The sequence below is a fragment of the Puntigrus tetrazona genome, chromosome 5 (assembly GCF_018831695.1).
Source record: "Puntigrus tetrazona isolate hp1 chromosome 5, ASM1883169v1, whole genome shotgun sequence".
In the NCBI taxonomy this organism is placed as follows: Eukaryota; Metazoa; Chordata; class Actinopteri; order Cypriniformes; family Cyprinidae; genus Puntigrus; species Puntigrus tetrazona.
In genome coordinates, this window is record NC_056703.1 from 26,025,174 (window position 1) to 26,032,673 (window position 7,500).

A 7,500-nucleotide genomic window follows, 5' to 3' on the forward strand; every position below is an offset into this window, starting at 1 on the left:
GTTACTGTTTCTGTGGCAGCAGCTTCAAAGACAGTCCAAACGGCGAGAGAGAGAAACAGGTTTGTAAATCCCACTCTGCTTCGTTAGTCTGTCTTTGTTTACAGTCCTAGGCAAGACTATAGCTGATTTCAGCTCTTGCCTGGATGGCGGTATATGATGGACCAAACAGTGATCAGAAACTCCCAAGGCGGCTCTTTGGACAGAGTGGTAAGCATCCTTTATTATTGTCTAATAGTGGTCTAGTATGTCACATTGCCCGGCAATCGCACACGGGTTTCCCTTTCTCTCTTTCAGGAAAGGAATATCGACCAATGCTAAATTAAAACAACAGAATGACATGCATAGGTATTTTATGAGCAGCACATAATTTCCAGTTCAATTTTAAGAGCAGTTAAATCAGGTTTCGTTTTCGTCTGCCACTGCTTCTGCCTGCATTGGCCGGGAATCGAACCCGGGTCTCCGCGTGGCAGGCGAGAATTCTACCACTGAACCACCAATGCCCGCCTCTTGACAGGGGTGTGCCATTGTGCTTGAGTCAAACACCTGAACGACGTCAGCACGCGTGCGTGCGACGTCTGACACTCCGTTCAGTCGGTGCATTTGACCGAGGGCCCGGCTAGCTCAGTCGGTAGAGCATGAGACTCTTAATCTCAGGGTCGTGGGTTCGAGCCCCACGTTGGGCGCACAGTTTCTATTTCTTGCAAAAGCGCCCTCTCACAAGAGCACTACCTGCTGTACGAGCCAGATCGATGCCCAGGCAAGTAGGCCCTGAATTCGGTCGGCGGCACCTCGAACGCGTCTCTGTGGCGCAATCGGTTAGCGCGCGTTCGGCTGTTAACCGAAAGGTTGGTGGTTCGAGCCCACCCAGGGACGGCCGAATGAAACTTTTTCCGTTTCACTAACTGCTGTCTGTCTGTCTGGAAGCTGCTGACCGGTCACACGTCCTCTTCGCTAAGTTGAAGGGCAGGTGTGGGGGATTACAGGAGGTGAGAATGGTTTCTTTTCATACCTGCAGTAAAACTCTTCAGGTCGTCTGCCAGTTGTTGATTTGCCACAATGCTGAGGGATGGTGTCTTGTAATTGGTCTTGTCTTTCAGACCTTTCCACACAGAGGCTGTGCCACTAGAAGAGAACTGAGTGCGAAGCTTTTCAGAATAATTCCTCTTTGTTTACTGAGTTTAGCAGTGAACCATTGTTTGTCGTTGTTATAAGTTAAATAAGTCCTGGTAGGAACGCATATGTCCTCACAGAAACTGATATATGAGGTTACCGTTTCTGTGGCAGCAGCTTCAAAGACAGTCCAAACGGTGGGAGAGAAACAGGATTGTGAATCCCACTCTGCTTCGTTAGTCTGTCTTTGTTGACAGTCCTAGGCAAGACTTTGACTGTCGTTGTTATAAGTTAAATAAGTCCTGGTAGGAACGCATATGTCCTCACAGAAGAGAGAAACAGGTTTGTAAATCCTGGTAGGAACGCATATGTCCTCACAGAAGAGAGAAACAGGTTTGTAAATCCCACTCTGCTTAGTTAGACTGTCTTTGTTTACAGTCCTAGGCAAGACTATAGCTGATATCAGCTTTTGCCTGGAGGGCGGTATGAGATTGACCAATCAGTGATCAGAAACTGATATATGAGGTTACCGTTTCTGTGGCAGCAGCTTCAAAGACAGTCCAAACGGTGGGAGAGAAACAGGTTTGTGAACCCCACTCTGCTTCCTTAGTCTGTCTTTGTTGACTGACAGTCCTAGGCAAGACTTTGACTGTCGTTGTTATAAGTTAAATAAGTCCTGGTAGGAACGCATATGTCCTCACAGAAGAGAGAAACAGGTTTGTAAATCCTGGTAGGAACGCATATGTCCTCACAGAAGAGAGAAACAGGATTGTGAATCCCACTCTGCTTCGTTAGTCTGTCTTTGTTGATAGTCCTAGACAAGACTATAGCTGGTTTCAGCTTTTGCCTGGAGGGCGGTATGAGATGGACCAATCAGTGATCAGAAACTGATATATGAGGTTACCGTTTCTGTGGCAGCAGCTTCAAAGACAGTCCAAACAGTGGGAGAGAAACAGGTTTGTGAACCCCACTCTGCTTCGTTAGTCTGTCTTTGTTGACAGTCCTAGGCAAGACTATAGCTGGTTTCAGCTTTTTGCCTGGAGGGCGGTATGAGGTGGACCAATCAGTGATCAGAAACTGATATATGAGGTTACTGTTTCTGTGGCAGCAGCTTCAAAGACAGTCCAAACGGCGAGAGAGAAACAGGTTTGTAAATCCCACTCTGCTTCGTTAGTCTGTCTTTGTTTACAGTCCTAGGCAAGACTATAGCTGATTTCAGCTCTTGCCTGGATGGCGGTATATGATGGACCAAACAGTGATCAGAAACTCCCAAGGCGGCTCTTTGGACAGAGTGGTAAGCATCCTTTATTATTGTCTAATAGTGGTCTAGTATGTCACATTGCCCGGCAATCGCACACGGGTTTCCCTTTCTCTCTTTCAGGAAAGGAATATCGACCAATGCTAAATTAAAACAACAGAATGACATGCATAGGTATTTTATGAGCAGCATAATTTCCAGTTCAATTTTAAGAGCAGTTAAATCAGGTTTCGTTTTCGTCTGCCACTGCTTCTGCCTGCATTGGCGGGAATCGAACCCGGGTCTCCCGCGTGGCAGGCGAGAATTCTACCACTGAACCACCAATGCCCGCCTCTTGACAGGGGTGTGCCATTGTGCTTGAGTCAAACACCTGAACGTCAGCACGCTCGTGCGACGTCTGACACTCCGTTCAGTCGGTGCATTTGACCGAGGGCCCGGCTAGCTCAGTCGGTAGAGCATGAGACTCTTAATCTCAGGGTCGTGGGTTCGAGCCCCACGTTGGGCGCACAGTTTCTATTTCTTGCAAAAGCGCCCTCTCACAAGAGCACTACCTGCTGTACGAGCCAGATCGATGCCCAGGCAAGTAGGCCCTGAATTCGGTCGGCGGCACCTCGAACGTCTCTGTGGCGCAATCGGTTAGCGCGTTCGGCTGTTAACCGAAAGGTTGGTGGTTCGAGCCCACCCAGGGACGGCCGAATGAAACTTTTTCCGTTTCACTAACTGCTGTCTGTCTGTCTGGAAGCTGCTGACCGGTCACACGTCCTCTTCGCTAAGTTGAAGGGCAGGTGTGGGGGATTACAGGAGGTGAGAATGGTTTCTTTTCATACCTGCAGTAAAACTCTTCAGGTCGTCTGCCAGTTGTTGATTTGCCACAATGCTGAGGGATGGTGTCTTGTAATTGGTCTTGTCTTTCAGACCTTTCCACACAGAGGCTGTGCCACTAGAAGAGAACTGAGTGCGAAGCTTTTCAGAATAATTCCTCTTTGTTTACTGAGTTTAGCAGTGAACCATTGTTTGTCGTTGTTATAAGTTAAATAAGTCCTGGTAGGAACGCATATGTCCTCACAGAAACTGATATATGAGGTTACCGTTTCTGTGGCAGCAGCTTCAAAGACAGTCCAAACGGTGGGAGAGAAACAGGATTGTGAATCCCACTCTGCTTCGTTAGTCTGTCTGTCTTTGTTGACAGTCCTAGGCAAGACTTTGACTGTCGTTGTTATAAGTTAAATAAGTCCTGGTAGGAACGCATATGTCCTCACAGAAGAGAGAAACAGGTTTGTAAATCCTGGTAGGAGCGCATATGTCCTCACAGAAGAGAGAAACAGGTTTGTAAATCCCACTCTGCTTAGTTAGACTGTCTTTGTTTACAGTCCTAGGCAAGACTATAGCTGATATCAGCTTTTGCCTGGAGGGCGGTATGAGATTGACCAATCAGTGATCAGAAACTGATATATGAGGTTACCGTTTCTGTGGCAGCAGCTTCAAAGACAGTCCAAACGGTGGGAGAGAAACAGGTTTGTGAACCCCACTCTGCTTCCTTAGTCTGTCTTTGTTGACAGTCCTAGGCAAGACTTTGACTGTCGTTGTTATAAGTTAAATAAGTCCTGGTAGGAACGCATATGTCCTCACAGAAGAGAGAAACAGGTTTGTAAATCCTGGTAGGAACGCATATGTCCTCACAGAAGAGAGAAACAGGATTGTGAATCCCACTCTGCTTAGTTAGTTAGTCTGTCTTTGTTGATAGTCCTAGGCAAGACTATAGCTGGTTTCAGCTTTTGCCTGGAGGGCGGTATGAGATGGACCAATCAGTGATCAGAAACTGATATATGAGGTTACCGTTTCTGTGGCAGCAGCTTCAAAGACAGTCCAAACGGTGAGAGAGAAACAGGTTTGTAAATCCCGCTCTGCTTCGTTAGTCTGTCTTTGTTGACAGTCCTAGGCAAGACTATAGCTGGTTTCAGCTTTTTGCCTGGAGGGCGGTATGAGGTGGACCAATCAGTGATCAGAAACTGATATATGAGGTTACTGTTTCTGTGGCAGCAGCTTCAAAGACAGTCCAAACGGCGAGAGAGAAACAGGTTTGTAAATCCCACTCTGCTTCGTTAGTCTGTCTTTGTTTACAGTCCTAGGCAAGACTATAGCTGATTTCAGCTCTTGCCTGGATGGCGGTATATGATGGACCAAACAGTGATCAGAAACTCCCAAGGCAGCAGCTTCTTTGGACAGAGTGGTAAGCATCCTTTATTATTGTCTAATAGTGGTCTAGTATGTCACATTGCCCGGCAATTGCCTGGACACGGGTTTCCCTTTCTCTCTTTCAGGAAAGGAATATCGACCAATGCTAAAAAAAAACAACAGAATGACATGCATGCATAGGTATTTTATGAGCAGACATACATAATTCCAGTTCAATTTAAGAGCAGTTAAATCAGGTTTCGAGTTTCGTCTGCCACTGCTTCTGCCTGCATTGCCGGGAATCGAACCGGGTCCCGCGTGGCAGGAAAGGAAGAATCTACCACTGAACAGAATGACCCCCTCTTGACAGGGGTGTGCCATTGTGCTTGAGTCAAACACCTGAACGTCAGCACGCGCTCAGGGGTGTGCGACGCGCGCCTGACACTCCGCTCAGTCGGTGCATTTGACCGAGGCCCGGCTAGCTCAGTCGGTAGAGCATGAGACTCTTAATCTCAGGGTCGTGGGTTCGAGCCCCACGTTGGGCGCACAGTTTCTATTTCTTGCAAAAGCGCCTCTCACAAGAGCACTACCTGCTACGAGCCAGATCGATGCCCAGGCAAGTAGGCCCTGATTCGGTCGGCGGCACCTCGAACGTCTCTGTGGCGCAATCGTTCGGTAGCGCGTTCGGCTGTTAACCGAAAGGTTGGTGGTTCGAGCCCACCCAGGGACGGCCGAATGAAACTTTTTCCGTTTCACTAACTGCTGTCTGTCTGTCTGGAAGCTGCTGACCGGTCACACGTCCTCTTCGCTAAGTTGAAGGGCAGGTGTGGGGGATTACAGGAGGTGAGAATGGTTTCTTTTCATACCTGCAGTAAAACTCTTCAGGTCGTCTGCCAGTTGTTGATTTGCCACAATGCTGAGGGATGGTGTCTTGTAATTGGTCTTGTCTTTCAGACCTTTCCACACAGAGGCTGTGCCACTAGAAGAGAACTGAGTGCGAAGCTTTTCAGAATAATTCCTCTTTGTTTACTGAGTTTAGCAGTGAACCATTGTTTGTCGTTGTTATAAGTTAAATAAGTCCTGGTAGGAACGCATATGTCCTCACAGAAACTGATATATGAGGTTACCGTTTCTGTGGCAGCAGCTTCAAAGACAGTCCAAACGGTGGGAGAGAAACAGGATTGTGAATCCCACTCTGCTTCGTTAGTCTGTCTTTGTTGACAGTCCTAGGCAAGACTTTGACTGTCGTTGTTATAAGTTAAATAAGTCCTGGTAGGAACGCATATGTCCTCACAGAAGAGAGAAACAGGTTAAATCCTGGTAGGAACGCATATGTCCTCACAGAAGAGAGAAACAGGTTTGTAAATCCCACTCTGCTTAGTTAGACTGTCTTTGTTTACAGTCCTAGGCAAGACTATAGCTGATATCAGCTTTTGCCTGGAGGGCGGTATGAGATTGACCAATCAGTGATCAGAAACTGATATATGAGGTTACCGTTTCTGTGGCAGCAGCTTCAAAGACAGTCCAAACGGTGGGAGAGAAACAGGTTTGTGAACCCCACTCTGCTTCCTTAGTCTGTCTTTGTTGACAGTCCTAGGCAAGACTTTGACTGTCGTTGTTATAAGTTAAATAAGTCCTGGTAGGACGCATATGTCCTCTCACAGAAGAGAGAAACAGGTTTGTAAATCCTGGTAGGAACGCATATGTCCTCACAGAAGAGAGAAACAGGATTGTGAATCCCACTCTGCTTCGTTAGTCTGTCTTTGTTGATAGTCCTAGACAAGACTATAGCTGGTTTCAGCTTTTGCCTGGAGGGCGGTATGAGATGGACCAATCAGTGATCAGAAACTGATATATGAGGTTACCGTTTCTGTGGCAGCAGCTTCAAAGACAGTCCAAACGGTGAGAGAGAAACAGGTTTGTAAATCCCGCTCTGCTTCGTTAGTCTGTCTTTGTTGACAGTCCTAGGCAAGACTATAGCTGGTTTCAGCTTTTTGCCTGGAGGGCGGTATGAGGTGGACCAATCAGTGATCAGAAACTGATATATGAGGTTACTGTTTCTGTGGCAGCAGCTTCAAAGACAGTCCAAACGGCGAGAGAGAAACAGGTTTGTAAATCCCACTCTGCTTCGTTAGTCTGTCTTTGTTTACAGTCCTAGGCAAGACTATAGCTGATTTCAGCTCTTGCCTGGATGGCGGTATATGATGGACCAAACAGTGATCAGAAACTCCCAAGGCGGCTCTTTGGACAGAGTGGTAAGCATCCTTTATTATTGTCTAATAGTGGTCTAGTATGTCACATTGCCCGGCAATCGCACACGGGTTTCCCTTTCTCTCTTTCAGGAAAGGAATATCGACCAATGCTAAATTAAAACAACAGAATGACATGCATAGGTATTTTATGAGCAGCACATAATTTCCAGTTCAATTTTAAGAGCAGTTAAATCAGGTTTCGTTTTCGTCTGCCACTGCTTCTGCCTGCATTGGCCGGGAATCGAACCGGGTCTCCCCCGCGTGGCAGGCGAGAATTCTACCACTGAACCACCAATGCCCGCCTCTTGACAGGGGTGTGCCATTGTGCTTGAGTCAAACACCTGAACGTCAGCACGCTCGTGCGACGTCTGACACTCCGTTCAGTCGGTGCATTTGACCGAGGCCCGGCTAGCTCAGTCGGTAGAGCATGAGACTCTTAATCTCAGGGTCGTGGGTTCGAGCCCCACGTTGGGCGCACAGTTTCTATTTCTTGCAAAAGCGCCTCTCACAAGAGCACTACCTGCTCTACGAGCCAGATCGATGCCCAGGCAAGTAGGCCCTGAATTCGGTCGGCGGCACTCGAACGTCTCTGTGGCGCAATCGGTTAGCGCGTTCGGCTGTTAACCGAAAGGTTGGTGGTTCGAGCCCACCCAGGGACGGCCGAATGAAACTTTTTCCGTTTCACTAACTGCTGTCTGTCTGTCT

At 47.6% G+C, this 7,500-nt stretch overlaps 11 non-coding genes across 11 annotated transcripts; 8 read left to right on the top strand and 3 right to left on the bottom strand.

Moving 5' to 3' along the window:
* Positions 1 to 430: 430 nt before the first annotated feature.
* Positions 431 to 500, bottom strand: trnag-gcc. Its single transcript has one exon. It is a non-coding gene; the product is annotated as a tRNA-Gly (tRNA).
* Positions 501 to 610: 110 nt separating this feature from the next.
* On the top strand, positions 611 to 683 carry trnak-cuu. The gene has a single exon. It is a non-coding gene; the product is annotated as a tRNA-Lys (tRNA).
* Positions 684 to 797: 114 nt separating this feature from the next.
* On the top strand, positions 798 to 873 carry trnan-guu. The gene has a single exon. It is a non-coding gene; the product is annotated as a tRNA-Asn (tRNA).
* Positions 874 to 2,625: 1,752 nt separating this feature from the next.
* Positions 2,626 to 2,695, bottom strand: trnag-gcc. Its single transcript has one exon. It is a non-coding gene; the product is annotated as a tRNA-Gly (tRNA).
* A 105-nt stretch (positions 2,696 to 2,800) lies between these two features.
* On the top strand, positions 2,801 to 2,873 carry trnak-cuu. The gene has a single exon. It is a non-coding gene; the product is annotated as a tRNA-Lys (tRNA).
* A 112-nt stretch (positions 2,874 to 2,985) lies between these two features.
* trnan-guu lies at positions 2,986 to 3,059 on the top strand. Its single transcript has one exon. It is a non-coding gene; the product is annotated as a tRNA-Asn (tRNA).
* A 1,956-nt stretch (positions 3,060 to 5,015) lies between these two features.
* trnak-cuu lies at positions 5,016 to 5,088 on the top strand. Its single transcript has one exon. It is a non-coding gene; the product is annotated as a tRNA-Lys (tRNA).
* Positions 5,089 to 5,196: 108 nt separating this feature from the next.
* trnan-guu lies at positions 5,197 to 5,273 on the top strand. The gene has a single exon. It is a non-coding gene; the product is annotated as a tRNA-Asn (tRNA).
* A 1,748-nt stretch (positions 5,274 to 7,021) lies between these two features.
* trnag-gcc lies at positions 7,022 to 7,093 on the bottom strand. The gene has a single exon. It is a non-coding gene; the product is annotated as a tRNA-Gly (tRNA).
* Positions 7,094 to 7,197: 104 nt separating this feature from the next.
* On the top strand, positions 7,198 to 7,270 carry trnak-cuu. Its single transcript has one exon. It is a non-coding gene; the product is annotated as a tRNA-Lys (tRNA).
* A 110-nt stretch (positions 7,271 to 7,380) lies between these two features.
* Positions 7,381 to 7,454, top strand: trnan-guu. Its single transcript has one exon. It is a non-coding gene; the product is annotated as a tRNA-Asn (tRNA).
* The last annotated feature ends 46 nt before the right edge of the window (positions 7,455 to 7,500 follow it).